Source organism: Ambystoma mexicanum, chromosome 3q (genome assembly GCF_040938575.1).
Source record: "Ambystoma mexicanum isolate Mex_15411 chromosome 3q, UKY_AmexF1_1, whole genome shotgun sequence".
NCBI classification, from domain to species: Eukaryota; Metazoa; Chordata; class Amphibia; order Caudata; family Ambystomatidae; genus Ambystoma; species Ambystoma mexicanum.
Window position 1 is genome coordinate 1,066,673,365 of NC_090926.1, and position 20,402 is coordinate 1,066,693,766.

The following is a 20,402-nucleotide window of genomic DNA, read 5'->3' on the forward strand; positions in this document are numbered from 1 at the left end:
AATGATGTTGGTATACTTGAAAAACTGCTATGCGATTTGAATACAGCGTTAGAAGAATGGTTAGTATCCACTCCAGAGGGTTTAATAATCTTGGCAGGTGATATGAATGCGGACTGTACCCTAACAAGTAGCTAGAGTGCATGGAGTCTAAGTGGACCTGGTAATAAACGTACGCGAATAGATAATAAACTGCACAGAGGGGCTCTATGGTGCAATTTTGCAAAATCTTGGGGCTTGATACGGTTATACAATGATAAACCTACCTGGAAAGCTTGAGGTATACCTTCTACAATTGATTATATTTTTGCAAGTGAACACCTAATTGGAAATGAGGCAAATATGCTTGTGGAAGATAATCCTGCAAGCGATCATGCTATGTTATCCATGAACATGAATGTAAGGAAACAAAACAATTCTAACAATGAATATTGTGCTCAAACGGTGGTAAATACTGGGGGTTCCAGAATAAAGTGGAATGGTATAAAAACATCTAAATTTAATAAACTAATGCTGCTTGATTTCGAGAATACTGCTTTAGAGGAGAAAAAGAATATATATTCGGTTGACAAATTTGGTGAGTTACTGGGTTCAACGCTAGCAAAGCTGGAGCATCCACGATCAGGGGGAGCCTCTCATAAAAATAGTCATAAACATGCATTTGATCTTGAAATTAAGCTGCAAAGAGCAAGGCTAAATAGGGACCTGCGTACCTTAAAAAAACAGTTGATGCCCAAAGCTGAACTTAAGAAACAGTGCAGAGTGAGGCGACAGGCGTACAGAAATTGGAGGATCCATCATCATGCCTGTCTATTACAGAAGGATGGTGAAACAATGCTTAAAGCCATGAGGGAATCCAATTCGAGAAATTATTGGGCTCTGATCAACAGTACGGAGATTGCACAAATTCAATTAAATGCAAATCCAATTAGTGGAAAGGTAAGGTGCGAATACTTTGAGAAATTATATGCACGCTCGAGTAGTGACGACTTTGTGATAGGACAGATACACTATAATTGGATTCTTGATGTATCTGTGGAAAAAATACTATCAATAATCAGGAAAATGAAAGCCTCCTGTACTCTGGGACCCAATAATCTATCTATGGCTTTGATTAAGGAAAATGAACTTCTGTGGGCAAAAATACTACATTTGATTTTTAAAGATGTAATTGAGCTACAAACCATGCCAGAATCGTGGAAAGTTTCATATGTAATACTGATATTTAAAAAAGGCAATCGCCAGAATCCGAAAAATTATAGACCGATATCCTTGTTAAATATTGAGACAAAGATATTTTCTACTATAATCCTAGAAAACCTGTTAAAATGGATAGAGGATAAAGATATTCTCGATGTCCGCCAGATTGGATTTCGGAAAGGCCTGGGTACTGATGCTGGGAGTCTATTAGTTACCATTCTGAAGAATCAAACATCCAAAACGGGGAATGTACCGATTTATGCTGCGTCTATGGATCTCTCGGCAGCTTTTGATATGGTAGACAGGCCGATTTTATGGCAAAGACTCATCACATTAAATATAGATGGGGGGGCTACTCTGTATGCTTATTCATTTGTACTCAAACACTCCTCTAAAGGTTCGACTTAACTGTGAAGGCTTGATGTCTAAGGACATCTTTTCTAGGAATGGGTTGAAACAGGGCAAACCTAAGATTGCCTATTGGCAGCAATCTTATTTAACTTGTATGTTTCGGGAGCAAATGCTAGATTGGACTCCTCTGGCTTAATAGCTCCTAAGGTGGGAGGAATTGCGATCAAGTGGATGGCCTATGCGGATGACTTCATGCTCTTTGACAAAACTAAAATCGGTCTGCAAAGGCTTATACATGCTTTTGCCAGTTTTGTCAGAGATCTGAAACTGAAAATGAATCCTCAGAAAACAGTTGTGATTAATCTGGGTGATAGTAACAAGAAATGTGTTCATCCTGTATGGTTTGTAGAAGGTACAGCTATTCGATTACAGAAAGCATTTAAGTATTTAGGCTATTCTTTTGCAAGCAATATGTCCTATAGTTTTGTGAGGAGATGTCTGGAACTTAAAGCCATTGATGCTGCGAAACAAATGAGAGTAATCGAAAGTAAATATGGTAAATTCTCAATGGGTGCGTTTAGGGACTTCTACCTGATGAAAGTGATTCCAAGATTGACATATGGCCTGGAATTCTATCCTGAGAAAGAAGTACTGCAGCTAAAAACTATTGAATCTAAAATTTGGAAAAAGTTTATTATTTTTTCTGCCAAAATGTATACCGTTTGAATTAATAAGATACGAGTTTGGCATGAACTCCTTAAAATGCTGTATGGACTGCAAAAAAGCTATGTTATATAGAAAGTGCGTCCTAGCTAAGCATAATTCCCTGTATCAAGTATGTTGTAATGACACAGGGAAATATATGTTGAATCTGAAAATGGAGGTGGAAAACACCTTAAGCAATATTGGGGTCACAATGAAATGCCTTCCTGAGATATCTGCCAAAACCAAAACGATGATTAAAGCATTTGACTGGGCCGCAAATAACTCAGTAATAATGAATTCAAAACTGTATGCTCTGTATGCTTATCAGTATGGAAATGGTTCCCGGAACCGGAATAATATCTTGTAAAATGTCCTTCACGTAAATTGCGTCATAGTATTATGAGATTCCGCTTTAATGTGATGAATACTAATGAGATTGGAGTTATAAGGAAGTTGATTCCTGCGACTATGAAGGTTTGTAGATTCTGAAGGAATGGGGATTTCTCAGAAAGTTTGTCCCATTTGTTATTGGGTTGCCCGATGTTGATGAAAGAAAGACTTGCTTACTTTTTGGACTTTGTATATGACACTTCCTATGTATTAAGAGAGCAATTATGGTATTGAATGCTTCACAGACATAATATCATACTGAAAATAAGGGTTATAGCGTTTTTGACTATGGTCTGTAAAGTGACATAAAAAGAGCTTTGAGAGTTGGGAAATGAAATGATTGCATTTAGATATGAAAATTCTGGGCGGTGGAAAGTGCATATCAGTGGTTGAAGCTGAAATTTAACTAATTTTAACTGAAATAGAGGAATTCAAGCTTTGTTTGTGAGATATTTTAGTGACATAAAGAGAGTTATGAAAATTGAGTAGGTGTATATCAGTGGCTGAAACTGAAATTTAACACATTTTAATTGTAATAGAGGAATTCAAGAATTGTCTGTGAGATTTTTTTATTTCAAACCTGGTTTCTGTGTTTAAAACAGTTTTTACTATGTATGGATATAATGATAATTTGTATGATGTGTCTGTAAAATGATAATGTATTTTAATGTTATATGTTTTGATATTGAAAATTTGTAAAGGTTTGTTTAAACCAATATACAATAAAGGAAAGAAAAAAAAAGAAAATTAAACTAGGAGAATGTCTCCCCTCTCCTAATTTGTCTGATGAAAATGTCTCTTCTTTAGTCAAAAGTTCTCTTTAATATGAAATCTTTAAATGATCTCTTGCCACTTTCTGGATTAGTTCTTGTAACTCTTTCACGGTGTTCTTGTGTTTCATCTCACCTGTTCTGGTAGTTTTTTTTTCGGCAGTTCTTTATCACTTTTTCCTATACTTTGACCCAGGCTTGATGTCTTCCTGTTTCTTGTAACGCAGGCTTCCTCAAATGGGATATACATTCTTGTGGCTTGAGTCTCCCCCTCTCCTGGGGTTGTTCTACTTGATAAACTTTTTCCTTATTTGGCTCACTTGCATTCAAGTTTCCATTCATTTATTTATTTATTCTATACTTTGTTCCATTCTTTATCCGTTAATCTTTGGGGTCCTTTCCCCTCTGCACAGGATAAAACGGTCCACGTCTTAAGGCCTTCTCCTTCAGGCTTATTCGTTAGCCTCTTTTACACCTAGCACAGTTGCACTTAAATGAATTTATGTTCAGTAACTCGTCAATTCCACTGGGACAAGTTTCTCCTACTTTATAATGATGTCCCAGCGCTCTCCCAGTGTTCCCGTTCTCCATTATCTCTTGGGCTCTAGGGGAACATTCTGAGGCTTGGCACTCGCTCTGGTTCGTTTTTTCATTAGCCTTCTCATCCTTCTTGACGTTACTGGTGTGCCGCCCTTGTTGTGACTGGGCATGACTGTGGGTAGCAGGACGTCTCGTCCACTCCCCTTGGCTTTGCCCGACCAGTAAACGCTGGGCCTCCAGTGTTTCCCTTGCCATTCAGGAGCTTTTGCAAAGTCGCAGGCTCCGTTGCTCTCATTCAGGCGTCACTTTGTCAGGGGGCCTCCGGTGCTTACGCTCATCTCTATCTGCGTTTTGGCTCTCCTTGGTGAGCTTCAGGCTCCTCTTCCCAGTTATTTGTATATCTTTTATTAAAGATACAGATCCTTTTCCTTGTTCATCAAGGTACATTTTAGTTTTGCCTTAAGCTAAGTCTTTGGATGGTATAATGTTCTTCAGATCTGATAGTCCCATGTATGCCACTAGGCTGGAGGGTCGAGGGAATTCCTCACAGGAACAGGAGTCCTAGTCGCCAAAGTGGGAGTCTCTCCCAGTGAGGTCCCACTTGCCCAGAATCCTAGGGAGGGTCTTGCAGAGCAGGCTCATCTCCCTAGCCCCAAAGGTGGAGGCTCCCGCTCGGGGGAAAAAGGACGAATACCCTCGATTCATCACAGTAAGGAAGGGCAGTTGATGAGAAGTCTATGGGAAGAATTCTGTATTCATCATAAAGTACATTACCAAGGCAAGTAACGTCTTCCTCTAATGAATACCTTCCTCCCACACATTCTTCATATTTTTAAAGATTCCAAAAGCAATACATCATAGAGTGAAGAGTACAAGAGACTCTGCCTTTCACCAGCACAGAGCGTCCCACCCGAGCAACTCATCAGCCAGAGCATCAACATTGTAATATTTTATGGAATGTGTGACAATACCCATGTCCCTGTCTGACAAATATCCAGCAACGGTACCACCTACTGCAAGGAAGATGTAGATGCATGATCTCTTGTGGAATGGGCCTTAGGCTTTTAGGAACATACTTTTCTTGCCTATTCAGCAGCAGGTATGGATGCACAAGACAATCCAAACCTATTTTGGTGATTGTCTGCTTTGAGGACACTTTATTGCTATGCAAGGGACTGCAAAGCAAATAAATAACTGATCATTTAGACAGCACCATTATGTTCTGGAATACAGACACTGAAGTTCCTCTTAGAGTCTGTCTTATGCAATCATTCTTTCATCTTAGACGAATGAGCTGGAACATTGAACACTAGAAGATAAATCTTATATTGTAGATGAAAAGAGGAAGGAGATTCTCATACACTATTCGACATTGGACATAGTAAACAACATAAAAAGTGTTGAAACACACATGGCTAGCAGCTCTGAGATCCTTGTAGCTGAAGATATTGTTACTAAGAATATGACTTGAAGAGTAAGTAGCCTCAAAGGACTGGAATACCCCACAAAACCTGAGAGGAATGGGGTGGAACACAGCCAAAGGGTAACATCACAAACTACAAGTGAGCACACCCCACAATAAATCAAAAGACTTACTGATGTTTTCGGTGACTTGTGACATGAAAGTACACATCCTGTAGAGCTAAAGAAACAAATCAGTATTGTATCAAAACATCGCAGCTCAGATTTTGCCAGATCTTTTTCTGCGCATTTCATCGCAATATAGGGGCTGGGTGGGTTGGGTATTAAGAAGGTGTGGGGGAATGTGGTGGGTGGGCCAGCAGTGGTCTCCCCCACATTCATTTTTTGATGTAATGGGTGCAATGTTATCTCGTAGATCCAACAAATCACTCTTGCAGCTCCAGAGAATGGAGCCAGTGTTCCCATTGTGAATGTATTATTTTTTAGTAGCTTTTGGTCCGACATTGGCCTGGGCTGTTCATCATACTTTCGGACAGAGTAGTAATGGGAGTAAAAGTATTTCCAAACTTCCAATGATGGAACACACCTCTAGGTTTGCTGTAGAAGTTGATAGCTTTTAGAAGGAGAGGTTCTGGTGGGTGTACAGGCAAATGAAGGGGTAGAACTGTAACTTTAGGAGATGATCCTGAGTACCCACTTCTGGCTGAAAACCTTTTACTTGACCACATACAAGCGGAATGAGAGGGAACGTCACTGCCAAGCTACCAGACACAGAAATAAATCTAAAGAAACTACCTTCATGGTGATTCAGGCACTCCGAGTCCTTGCTTGCCCTCCTTCACAACGAATTGGGATGGCCTGCAGGCTGGGGAGACGCTTCTCTAGAGGGAGGTGCTCAGTGTGCGGACGCATATGCGCTGTATGCCTGGCCCCTCACCCATTCGTCATCAGCTGACAACGCCCAGTTCCTCCATTTATTCTGCAGATGGAGGTTGTGGTACGGGATATGCACATGGGGGTATAGATGGGTGTTGTAAAGGAGAGAGAGCAAGATTAGAAGCACATGAAACACCATGAAGATAATTGGTATTTTGTACTCCAGCGCCCTGCTCTCCCTCCTTCCCAATTTATTAGGAACCAAGACTGTGCAGATTCATAAAATGGCTGAAGGTGACGGTATATGCCCTGCCAGGGTACAAGGAAAGAGTACTTGCTGGCCAAAGAGAGCATCCCACCTGGATGAGCCATCTAAAGAGTAGTGACTCACAAAGGCAAAGCATGAGAAGTATGCCAGGTAGCATGTCTCTTGAATGCCAATGATTCTGCTTTAGCTCTAGCAGAGTGGGCACGTAATCTTTCTGGAGCCTTGAGACCAGTGCGCTTCTAAGCTTTAGAAATGCAACTAATTATCCACCTAGAAATGATGGCTTTACTCCCTTTGTTTCCAGGGGAAATACCCCCACATTTAATGAACAGGTGGTTGGATTTCCTGGAAGGTCTCCTCCTTGCTAAGTAAATAAAACGTCAAGGTTCTTGCGATGTCGATGCTATGCAAAGTCTCCTCTATTAAGGAAGTCTGAGATTAAGGATGGAAGACCTACAAAATAATCTCCTGATTAAAATGAAAATCAGATATGATTTTAGGAATACAAGATTGCACAGTCTGGAGGAAGACCTTGTTACTATGGAAGATGATATAAGGGTCTTCAGAAGAAAGAGCTTGCAGCTTTCTTACCTCTCTCGTGAAAGTAATGCCACTAAAAAAGCTGTTTTCCATGTAAGAAGATCCAGGTCCCAAGAATGTAGAGGTACAAAGGGTCTATGCATAATAGCTGTCAGAACCACATTAAGGTTCCATGATGGGAAAGGTTCGCTGAAAGGGGATGAAGATGAAGAAGCCCTTCAAAAAATATCTTTACAATTGCGTTCTATAAAGAGAATATCTCTATACCGGAGAATTGAGGTATGCAGATATAGTAGACAAATAGTACTTGCAGGATTGAATCTGAATGCCGGCGTCTGCTCATAAAGAACAAAGCATGACCAAGAGGCTTTAAGTGGATAGATGTCCTTTGATGAGGACCAGTAACAAAGGCTTAGCCATTTGCTTTTAAACTGGCTTCTTGTGAAGCCTTTTCTTGCTTCTCGCATTACCAGGATGTTTTTGCCAGAGATTCTGGTGTTGGCGTAAATTATTCCTTTGGGAACCAAACGCTCAAGTTGAGCAACAGTAGACAAGGATGAAGTACTGCACCTCCCTGCTGTACTAGGTGATATCTGGTCAAAAAGAGGGGATGAAACACCCAGAGAAGGAGAAGGCCTAAAACCCAAATCTGATGATGCCAGTAAGGAGCCGCTAGAACCAGGCTGCAATTGCGAGCCTCCATAATGGTGTGTAAAGTCTGGCAAATTAGAGAGGAGGGGCGAAAGGCGCAGAGAAACTTCCTGACCAAACCAATCTGAAGGCATCTCGCAGCGAGTGGGGGCCCAACCCCTGACGAGAGGCATATTCCTGACAGACGCTGCTCTCTGCTGCAAACAATTCAACCAAGAGAAGGTCCTATTTTCGAATAAATTGTATGATGGCCGCCTTGTTGAGCTCCCTCTCGTCAATGGCATGAAACAGCCTGCTCAAGGAGTCTGATTCCAGAATCTTCTCTCCCTAAAGATGGGATGCAACAAGGTGAATGTGATTCAGGAGACACCACTTCCAAAGCTTACCTGCGATGAGGCACAAAGGAGATTCTGTTCTTCCCTGCCTGTGCAAGTAGAACATCACTGTGGCAGCACCTAAACCACATTCAGTGAAGGGAGGAAGGAGTGGAGGCTCAAGAAAATTGCTCTAAGGTCCAAGTAATTTATGTGTAGAGCCCTTTCCAGAAGGTGCCACAACCCAGGAGTTTGGGGATTCGTCGTCACAGATATTTGCGAAAGAGGTGGAGAAAATGTTGATCCTCTGATAAGGTTCTCGTCTAAGGTCCACAACTGAAGGGAACGCAGAATTTCTTTTGTGATGGCAATCTTATCTGTTTCGAGGAGTGAATAGGTGCCTCATCTCGTTCATTGAGGATGAAGCAAATTCGTCGACACTGGGTGTCTTTGGCGGAGATGCGTCCACTGGTAGATCTACTGGCACCAGAGTTGGAACAGGAACCAAAGAATCAGCCGACAAACGTGTCAGATAGTTTGTTTGGCAAGACAATAAAGAACCTACCCAACATTACAGATTGCATCCCTTTAGGTGGTGGTTCTGGTTCTTCTTCTTCTTCTTCCAGTCTCTTAGTCAGAAACTAGAATAGGTTCTGAGGGAGAGTTATGCACATTGTTATGATGTGAAGAGTGTTTATGCTTGTCCTTATGCTTATGATCAGAAGCAGTTTTCGTACCAAGGCTGGTGCCGATTTCATCTATGGTCCTTTCTCATCGATATCAGTCGAGGATTTGGCCTGTTTTTGGTTTGCCAGTATCGAGGTAGCCAGCTTTGCAACCCCCCGAAACCGACTTAGCGGTGCTTGGACCCTGGAGAGAGTTAGACTCAACCTTCAAGTGAAGGGAGTTAGACTCCAAATTCTTAGAGACCATGCAGTCTTTTGAGTGCTCTTTGCCTGTTCTTGACAGTGGCGATGACGAAACACTTCTCTCCAGTACCTTCTGAACCTTTTCTGGAGAGAAGGCCAACCCCCACGATCTGGTAGTTTCCCATCGGGAGGTAAGTGAACTCCTAAACAGGTGGTGGAAGGTCACTGGAGTCTATCAGAGTTGGGGCCCTTACCACCAGTTCCGAAAGGCGATGCTTAATCAGAACCATGTCCAAGCACTGAATCTTGATTACCGTTATAGCACGCAAAGTCTTGTGTCCTCCCACAGAGTCTGCAGTGGATTATGGTATCAGAGCCATCTTAAGCATGGAGACTAAGTGTATTTTCAGAGATATAGGTTTTTAGGTCACAGAACTGACAGGAACTCACCAGATGGAAGTTCCTGAGACAGTCGACACAGGCTCAATGAGGGTCAGTTGCTGAGAAGTGCTTACCGCATACAATGCATTGTTTAAACCCTTTTGTCAATGGCATGTACAGACAAGGAGGTAATGTTGACAAAAATATCCAATTGAATTGAAAAATATGCCCCTCATCGAGGTAGAGACAGCAAAAGAAGAAAGAACGCACCAAAAAAGGGAGGCGCATGGAGACATTCTTCCAACGTCGAACCACATAGGTGGAAAAACAGAAAATGGGAGGTGGGGGTGAAGCCATGCACATGGAGGGGTGTGTGTGCACACCGAGCCCCAATTTAAAGTCTTAAAGTGACAGTACCTTCTTTCAGAGAAGCTTTTTTCCCATCCTGCCAGTGGTGCAGGCTACCCCAACCAGTTTGGCAGGAGGGAGAGCAGGGCGCTGAAGTACTTGCACCCCACACATCCAGCTTTTTCACCTATATAAAGGGATGGTTCAGAGAGCAGTTTGACATAGATGCCTGAAACACCACTCACAGTGTAGATGCCTGATCCACCATATTACCTAAGGTGGGGTGTGAGGACAAAAGCATAGATTAAGCTGCTAAAGGACTATTTGGATTACTGTTTTGGAGACAGCAGGTAGAGAGGCAGGCTTTGGCTAAAGTGACATTACAGACTTTGTCAAAGCCTTCATGAAAACATTACTTGGAAGGCATGCACCTCGCAGTCGAACAAGGAAGGTGAAGGTCTACAGACTCCACAGCACTCGCCACCACACTGCCAAAAGCACCAAACTCACTTCTTAAAGCACCCACCACAGTCATATAAAGCCTCAAAGTCCAGCGAGATATGTCCAAAAATCTGTTTGAAGGATTCAGATCCTAAAGGTATATAGTCCTCCTCCATAATAATCGTCTCAAACAGAGCCATTGAGGTGCTCCTGCCAGTTGGAATGAAATCCAGGCACCCTGCGTCCAGGATCTCAAAAAAGGTCAGTGCGCCAGTAAAGGAATAAGCTGCTGCACAAATGGAGCAAAGGTACTGGCACGGATAATACTGGGAAGGTGGCTTCGGAAGTTGGTTTCAAAGTTAGATATGTGTCACTGCACTCTGGATCATGCCTGAAGGAATGCTGTGGCAAATGTGGCCATATAACAAGCTGTCCCGTGAATGAGCAATGGGTTGAACGATCGATAGAGCCAAGGGCACTTGCGTACACACATGAAGCACTGCTGCTTACCAGGTCTGCCACTAAACTGGCGAGGAAGCAGGAGAGGACAAAGCTTGCCTGCCACTCCCAGATACCAGTGCTTGGAAGGTGAGTTGGCCTCTGCTGCAGTGCATTGCTTTTTTTGCTGAAGGGCCTAGAACCTTGCTCACAAGCATCCTTGCGGTGCATTGATTCACAGGAGACACAATCTTCCATGTTGTAGTTCTGAAGTCAGTCATTTCAGGGCTAGACACCCTCTTAGCAGGGAGTCATGTAGCATTAAGACAAAAACAAGTGGCTATTCCTGAAACCGCAGTGCCTACTATAAAGGAAAATAGGAACGAAGGTCAAAGAGTCTGCGTAGCACCTTCTGTTTCCCAAGGATGTATTGAGCTGCGTAATGCCACCTACTAGCTGGAAGAAAAAAATCTGAACCAGACTGCACGTGGATGACATTTCAAAAGTTGAGGAATCATTAGACTCCAAAGAACTGGGTTCCATCTACTAAATGTGCTAGGTAGGTAGATCAATCATTTCCTTGCATTGAGCTAGATATAACTGTTACAAAGCAAAACTATACGGTCAGTCCTTATTTGGGCATGCATTCTCCTGCGAAACGCCAAGCTTTCGCAGGCTTCTGCATGCATTGTGTGTGCCCCCAGAATGTGGGCTGGACTGTCTGGTTCCAATACACATCCTGGGTGCCAGAGAGTCTGATGTGCTTTGAATGACTGGGACCACCGTGGTCTGTGATTGGTCCACGTATGGTGTGGAGCAGATCTCCCATTGGGTCCTCTTCGTTTTGGCACAACGGAGATTCTGGATAACATTAGGGTCCAAACACCCATATCATGTGGATCTATTGAGTTCTCACTGAACGAAGGATAGGATCCAAGTATTCTGAAACCAAGAAGTCAAGTCGAGGAACCGCTGGTGACCCACTGGAAGGTCTGGCACTCTGAGCCCGTTGCTGTCCCCCTGGACCCATCTGCATATGATCGAACTATAAGGTCTGCGAAGGCGCTTCGATTCATTGGAATAGTGGGACTAATTATTCTCGGCACCTTCATCAAACCCTGCAAGTAAGCCTTCTCGGAGGTGTCCCTGGGTCAACCAGTGGGCTGACCAGCTTGCGCTGGACCTTTGCTCTGACACCGCCGCTGTTTTGAGGAGACCCTTGAAACTTGGCACATCACAAACTCTGTGTTCACAGCACTCTCACACTGAATTTCGTACACTTGGGATTCCCAGGTCTGAAGAAAACAGAGAGTGCCCGTACCCAAGTGCAAGCGGTTACTGTGTCGCCTAGCCGTGGTGACGAACTTTGCAGGTGCCTTGCTGCTGTGCACCCCTGTGCCCTGTAGCCTGCTACAGTGAAATTGGCCTGATCCATCCACCAGGAGCAGCAAAATCACCACTGTCCCATTTGGGAATCATCACTGTATCTTCGCTGCTGAAAGCCGCAGTGCTGCACAATTGCCGCATTTGAACCTGCAACCGAAGTGGACACGACTTCCGAAGTTTGGTCCGGAGTGCGCCAGGAGCCAGTGAGTAATTGTAACCTAATTCCTAGCGCATTCACCCCTTTTTACTCATGAGTGGCCCCTGAGGGCCCCACTCCTTTCCACAGATAGCCTGAGCTATCAAACTATTGTCAACTCCTGGAACCTGTTCGGCCCTCTCGGGGAGACCCTCCACGAATAGTGGGAACTTATTCTGCATCACCTCACCCACCTTCCTGAGCTGCTACAGACCCTTGTGGAGACCCCGTTTTTCCATCTGCATTACCGCGTGCGCCAGCATTGCAAGTACATTTGAGCAATAGGCTCCCCTCTTCTTAGGGACGGACTGCCTTTCAGTTAGGATTGTGATTACTTCAGAACTGCTTAAAGATCATTTGTACTGCCTGTTTCCTTCCCTTGCAGGTTGTGGTCCCATTCTGTGCGTTTAACACTTTAGGCCACTTGGTCTTGTATATATGTATTTTAGTAGGATTGTGTTTGTTTAAAAGTGATACTGTTGATTATTTTTGTGTGTTGAACTTCAAAGGCCTTTAATAAGAATGCATTACTTACCGTAAAAGCATTTCTGATGGTTGTATCTGCTTAGATTCACATGCTGTGCATAGTCCGACATCCAGTGGTCACTGCAGAGTATTGCATTTTGTTTTTCGTAGTCGAAAAGGGGACGTCGACAAGGCGTGTCTGTAACACTATCCCTATAGTGACGTGCGGTGTACCCACAATCCCTCACGCGTCGAGGTCCCTGTGTTTGTATTTGTTCTGCCCTGAGGGAGCCTTCTAGACGTGAGTGAGTACAGAAAAGAGAGATATAAAAAGATGTCTATGTTCCTTCCATCCGAGCGGGGAGGAAGGGTGGGCGCATGTGAATCTAAGCAGATACAACCATCAGAAATGCTTTTACGGTAAGTAATGCATTGTCTTCTGATGTTTGTTAATCTGCTTAGAATCACATGCTGTGCATAGACTAGCGAGCAGTACCCGGAGTTGGAGGTGTGTTGTGTGAAGGAACAGTAGAGAAAAGATGTCTTAATACTCCTTCTCCCACCTGGGAATCAGATCTAGAGCGGGCATCTAGACAGTAGTGTTTTGTAAAGGTGTGTACAGAACTCCAGGTTGCCGCTTTGCAAATGGACTCAAGGGGAACATTTGCAATGAATGCTATGGATGCCCCAGTGCCTCGAGTAGAGTGTGCTCTTGGCTTGAAGGGTAGTTCTCTCTTAGCAAGAGAGAAACAGAGAGTGATGCATTGAACAATCCATCAAGATATAGTGGACTTTGAGACTGCATCTCCTTCTCTTCCTGCTGCCACCAAAACAAAGAACTGATTAGTCTTTCTCAGTGGTCTAGTTCTTTCCATATAAAACATGACCGCTCTGCGCACATCAAGTGTATGCAGGCTTTTTTCTCCCAAATTTGAAGGGTTTTGAAAGAACGTTGGTAGTTCTATTGACTGGTTGACATGGAATTTCAAGATGAATTTCGGTGCAAACCTTGGGTGTGTGCGTAGAACCACCTTATCTTTGTGAACCGTTACAAAGGGGTCTAGAACAGAAAGAGCCTGTAGTTCACTTACTCTCCTAATGGAGGTGATCGCTATTAGGAAGGCGGTCTTAAGAGTGAGGTCTTTAAGAGTTGCCTTGTGCATGGGTTCAAAGGGTGAGCCCATGAGCCTGGTAAGTACCAAATTTAGGTCCCAGCCTGGAGCTGGGTTTGCTATCGGAGGGTGTATTCTCTTTACTCCCTCCATAAAGGCTTTAATAACTGGGACTTTCCACCATGACACCTTAAGCTGGGAAGTGGTGTATGCAGAAAGTGCCGCTAGGTGGACTTTAATAGAATTGAATACTAGACCTGAGTCCAGTAAATGGGTCAGGTACAGAACAATTTGTGTGGGAGAGCAGTCAACATGGTTGATGTTTCTTCCTCTACACCAGATGACAAATCTCTTCCATTTGCTAGAATAACAGTGACGAGTGTTAGGCTTTCTAGCCTCCCTGATGATGTCCATGCATCTCTGCGGGAGTTGTAAATGTCTATGATCTCAGGAGCCAGGCTGCTAAGTTCATGGTCTGAGGGCATGGATGCAGTGTCCTGCCCTTGTCCTGTGACAGCATGTTGTACGGGCAGGGAAGTTTCACCGGAGGGGATAGAGACATCTCCATCAGGTGAGCGAACCATGGCTGCCGGGCCCACATAGGGGCCACTAGTATCATGGTAACTTGTTCCTGGTGCATCTTGTTCACAATCCTGTTGAGAAGGGCAGTCGGGGGAAAAGCGTAAACAAATTTCCCTGACCATGGAATCGATAGACCGTTCCCCTTGGATTGGTTCTGGGGGTACCTGGAGGCGTAATCTAGGCATTGTGAGTTCTCCAGGTTTGCGAACAGGTCTATTTCTGGGAATCCCCATTGTGTGAAAACGTCGAAGATGATGTCTTCGTGTAAGCGCCATTTGTACTCTGAGGGCAGAGGGAAGTCTCTGCTTAGTTCGTCTGCTAGCAGATTGAGTTCCCCTGGTACATGTTGTGACAGTAGGAACATGTGTTTGAGAGCCCACTTCCAGATGTTCTGGGACAGCTTGGACAGTCCTGGAGAGTGAGTGCCCCTTTGTTTGTTGAGGTAGTACATCGCTGTGGTGCTGTCCGTGAGGACCATCACTGTTTTCCCTTGTAGGTGTGCCTGGAAGGCTTTTAGTGCCTTGAACACAGCAAGTAGCTCCAGTAAGTTTATGTGCTTGGAAGCTACGCTCAGAGTCCAAACTCCGTGAGCAGTCTGATGGGATAGGTGAGCCCCCCATCCTGTGAGGGATGCGTCTGTGGTTAGAGTGGCTTCCACTGTGGGGGTGGCGAATGGTTTCCCTACTACCAGGTTTTGCTTCGACCACCACCGTAGCGAGAGAAACAAGGCCTGCGAGACCACCACTAGATCGTCCCATTGTCCGCTGGCCTGACACCACTGGCTGTTGAGCCACTCTTGCATTGGGCGCATGCGCAGGCGCGCGTGGGGTACCAAATAAATACATGACACCATCATTCCTAGCAAGAGCATTGCTTTGCGTACCGTCACCTCTCGACCTGCTACATATTGAGGGATCTGAAACAGCATGTTTTGGACCCTCTCGTTGGAGGGGAAGACGAGGCCGTCCTTTGTTCGAATTAGAGGCCCTAGGAATTGTTTGACTTGGCTGGGGTCTAGACTGGACTTCTTTTTGTTGATGGAGAAGCCCAGTTGTTACAAAAGGTCTACAGTCTTTTGGGTATTTGAGAAGCATGTTTCGTAAGAATCCCCCGTTATGAGCCAATCGTCGAGGTAAGGGTATACTGGGATGGACAACCTGGGCAGATGGGCCGCTGCCACTGCCAGTACTTTCGTGAATACCCTCGGTGCTGATGCTATCCCGAAGGGTAGCACTCTGAACTGGTAGTGTTTGCCCTCTATCATGAACCTGAGGTATTTTCTGTGCGCTGGCAACATTAAAATATGAAAGTATGCATCTTTCATGTCCAGTGTTGTCATGTAATCTCCTTGTGATAGCAGGAGGATCATCTTCCTGTAAGGTTACCATATGAAACTTTTGAGGTTCGACAAATTTGTTCACTGGGCGCAGATCTAATACAGGGCGTGTGTTTAAGTCCTTTTTGGGTACAAGGAAGTACACTGAATAAATACCTTCCGTTACCTGAGATAGAGGCACAACCTCTATAGCTCCTTTTTCCAGTAGCTGGTCCACTTCCTGTAGAAGGATGGCGAGGTGTTCTGGTGTCATGCGTCGTCCCCTTGGGGGTCTGTACGTTGGGGAACTGTTGAATTCTATACAGTAGCCGCGGGCCATGGTTGATGGTACCCAGCAGTCTGAAGTTATTCCCTCCCATGCTGGAAGAAAGGATGTTAACCGGCCCACGATCGACGATGCATGGGAGGGGACCCGAATCTTCGAGTCATTTGGTGTTGGTGGCTTGGGAACCTCTAGGGGTGGAACCCCGACCTCTCCCTTTGCCACGGCGTTGTCCTCTCTGGTTGTATTGGCCACTGGTGCCTTGGTTAGAGGACCAGTTGTTTGAAGAGTATTGCTGCTGCTGATTTTGCTGCTGGCGTTGGCCTCGAAAAAAGCGCCTATTGCCATAGCCACGTTTGTTAGGAGGCCTAGAAATCTGGTCTAGGGTTTTGATGGTGTCAAACTCTTTCTTTGCCGTTTCTAGTGCTTTATCAACCGCCTTTCCAAAGAGGTTGGCATCTTCTATAGGCTTGTTGATTAGAGATGCTTGTGTTTCAGGTTTAAACCCCGAATTACGCAGCCAGACATGGCATTTGAGGAGTATTCCTTGGACTAGGGAACGGCCAGCCGTTTCTGCAGCATCCAGAGTGTTTTTCACAATGCTTTGGTTGACTAGGGTCCCTTCAGTAATTGTGGCCAGAAGGCGTGTACGTAGGGGTTCTGGTACCTCCTTGGCGTCCTTGAGTAGCTTGCTCCATTGTGCATCTGCGTAACTTGCTAGCAAGGAATTGTTGTTTGCAATCCTTGCGGAAAAAGCAGCGGAGGCTGTGATCCTCTTCCCCAGGGCATACAATGTTTTACCCTCTTTATCTGGTGGTGCTTCGCTGGTAGACAGCGGGGCCCCTGCTCTTTTCCTTGTATTTGTCACCACTAGGGAGTCTGGTACGGAGTGGCCCCTGACGTACAACGGGTCTGAGGGAGAGGGACTGAATCGTTTTTCTATCCTCGGGTTGATCCCTCTGACCAACGCGGGTGTAGATAGTGAAGGGATAATTCGCCTCCTTACTGAGGCGAGGAGCGGAATGGTTTGGCTGACAGGGGGTTTCTCCTTGATTACCTTCTCCACAAAGTCAATGTCAGGAGAAATCTCCCCAGTGTCTATTTCGAAATGCGCTGCTGCCTTGCGTAGTAGTGCATTAAATGTAGGTTGATCGTCTGTAGGTGACATGTTCCTATTAGGTGAGTCCTCGGGAGGGGACAGGTTTAGTGCATCAGGGTCCGAAAAACGCTGATGGGGACTGCCAGGGCTGTGAAGCACCTTCCTCTGGGTCTTCTGCGAAGCCCCCCCCCCCACCTATATCTGGATTTTCTTCAAAACCCTCCTCCTCTAGGTTTTGTTCCTCTTCGTTGCCAAAAATTCGACCTCCTCCAGAAAGTGGGGGTCCTCTTCAGTGAGGTCATATAAATCTACATCTACTTGGGAGGGATTAAACAACCTAGGGAATTTAGCCCTGGGGTCCATCTGAGGTCCCTCTCTTGCCCTCTTGGGTGGTGGTAGGTTTTGAGTCTCCATAAACCTCTCCATCTTCTCCATACAGAACTGGAGTCTCTCCAGGGTCTCATGAGGTACCCCTGAGCGATCTGGGGGGGGGGGGGGGTGTCTTTGGCCTGAAAACGCTTTGACCTCTCCCATAACGTCAAAGAAAGGTCTCCGTCGCCATCTGAAAAACCTTCTGGTAGGTTAGGAGTCCCTTTAGATGACGGGGCAGTTCCTGCCTTCCTTCAGGCCTTTTCGGCGTTTCTCTAGCCTTCTGAGCGGTATTCGGCGCATCTTTCGCCGTCCGCTTCTGGCTATCGGCGGAAACGATCCTCGCCAGGCTCTCGACGACTAATCTGTCTGTGGAGGGCTCTGGTACTGAAGTTACGGGCGTCGTGTGTTCTACGACGACGGGCGCTCTCTGACGGAGCGCTTCGTCTGGCGGTTTTTGGGGTAGCGCCCTTATCTGGGGGAAGTCCAGTCGCTGGTCGCGTCTGCGGTTGCGAGGTGGGCTTAAGACTCTTACGGTCTGAGGAGGATGCCGGTGGAACCTGCGTCTCCGTTGGCGCTGATGGTTTCTTCGTCTTGACGAAGAAGAGCCATGGGTTATGTGTTTATGGGAGTGTTTTTTGTGTGCATCAGTGTCGCCGGGGTGTTCATCCCCATAAGCAAGGCGTGAGCCGAACTTGTCGGGGCCGGGGACAGACGACGAGGAGCGCGAGCGCTCCTTAGAGAGGTCTACGACGTCCGCAACGGATGTCGGGTTATCACATTCCTCGTCACTTTCTGCGGCGGCGGCGGGTGAGGAATCGGACATCGACATACATGGCGTAGCCCGCCCACCTTTTGAACCTGCGGTCCTTTAAAGTCTTAGGCTTAAGAAGCTGACAAGCCGTGCAGCCGTCTTCCTTGTGGTCAAGGGGCAAGCAACGGTTACACCGTTTATGCTTGTCTTTCCAGGTAAACTTGCCCTGGCAACGCGGGCAAAACCTAAAGGGTGTCCTCTCCATAGCTGAGGAAATATTTCACTGTGATAACAACCCAGAGGGAAAGGGAGGGGAAAAGGAAAGGCATTCTTAGAGAGAAAAAAGAAATGTCCCACGACCCCACTCTCCCTACTGTCTTTGGCCGGCGAGGCCAGTCCACGTGTTCGGCAGCGCCGAAGGATCTCCTCCGTCTTGTCCCCGCCGTCAAAGTTCTTACTCGGCAGAGAAAAGGTCTCGCAGCTACGTGGAGGGATTTTATGTAAATAGATATTAATAAATAACGACCAAAGGTCGAGTAAATGAATTTGCAATGTCTCTCGAGGAGCTCCGCGTAAAGGCGACCAATATCTGGGCGGAAAAAAACAATCTGAGGGACCTCGACGCGTGAGGGATTGTGGGTACACCGCACGTCACTATAGGGATAGTGTTACAGACACGCCTTGTCGACATCCCCTTTTCGACTACGAAAAACAAAATGCAATACTCCGCAGTGACCACTAGATGTCGGACTATGCACAGCATGTGATTCTAAGCAGATTAACAAACATCAGAAATGTACTTATATTTTTAATATAGATACACCGGTCTGGGAGTGATTTGTAGCGTCCTTTACTCTGTGTGCTCATTGAGGTCTTTCAGTCACCCTCACTCCTCCTGAGACCTAGTCTTTACAGCTGCCAATGCTACCTTGATTGGTCTGGTTTGTCCAGAAGGTTACCCTCTTTCAAGAAACTAGGCTGGCCTTCTGAACCTCTGACCAATAGTTCAGAGTTCAGAAATCCATCTTAACATTATCCATTACGTTTATCAATTTGTTATTTGCACTGCTGGTAGCAAATGTAAAGGTCAAATGGCAGCATACAAGCGTGTAAGCCGCTTTTCGCCCTTCACATTTGCACTCTGAAGTGCGTTGTGAGTAAACGCTGCCCCGCCATGCTCCAGAACTGTTTACTTTTGTTTTGTTTACTTTTGAGTGTGGCAGGGCAAGCGGTGCTCACAAATTAAATGAAAACCCTCCTTGACATGTTGCATTTCAATTGTATATGTATATGCTCCCTGCCATGGTGAATAAAGCAGGCGGACCCCATAGGGATCTCCCGCATGTGCGCCGGCATGAAAATCCATGCAGGGGCACATGCTGGAGCATTGTATGACAAGGAGGAAGGAGATGGTGCAAACACAAGTTGCGTTCTGCCCCACAAATGATGGGAAAAGGGGCGGGGCGTGGCGTGATTGAAAGGCGTCGCCACTATAGAACATGAGCTCCTCTGCATTTTACTTGGACAAGCCTTTTTTTACTTTGAGAGAAGTGGAAAGAATGCTTGCAAAAGCAAATAAACACACAGGGTGACTGGAGCCAGCAGCACAACTAAAGGAAAAACAACCCCTGCGGTGTGGGGGTTTTGGGGGCATAATCGGTGCTCAGAAAGGGGTAACCCGTTAAGAAGTCAGTGCTTTGAAAGCATATTAATGTCTATTGGCCCAGAAATGAACACACAGGCAGTAGATGCATAATCCCCGGCCCCCGAGGGTAAAACAAATGAAACTGCTTTTGAAACATATTGCTACATTTGCAATGCTAGCAAGCAAAGATGGCTGTAAAGCATAAGTACCTCATCCTTGGGAGCTACCGTCCTGCTATCTAAGCTGCACTCTCACTGTCTCTCGCCTGCAGCATCCTGGCAGCCTGTGAACTGTGGTCTGACTAAAGCCATGGCTGCTTCCAAGCTTGCGTCTGCAACAGCGTTTGAAATACATTCCTTGTATATGACACTACTGTGCAGAACAAAAGTGCGGAAATGCATTTACACAATCCTTGTTTAATTGTAAGTGCAAGCGTCCCGCAGTGTACTTTCTTTCAGTGTATTGGCACAGTGGCTGTGATGCAAATGCGTGTGGTATGTGCAACTGGGGCTTTGATCCCTAGTGTGGCTCATAAGTGGACATCACACAAAAGAGAAAATGTGTTTTTCCCAGCATTACAAGCGTTTTAGTCACGTGAGGAAGCAGGGAACGGAACCCATGTCCTGGTACATTAGTTTCGCACAAACATTCATGATACAGAATGAACAATACCAGCACTCCCACTCAAGTGCAAT

General features: G+C 45.5%; 1 protein-coding gene across 1 annotated transcript in view; it reads right to left on the reverse strand.

The window, feature by feature from the left end:
* The window catches only part of PCYT2 (phosphate cytidylyltransferase 2, ethanolamine), a 271,685-nt gene that overhangs the window by 27,508 nt on the left and 223,775 nt on the right, over positions 1-20,402 (reverse strand). The gene's annotated exons all lie outside the window — the stretch shown is intronic.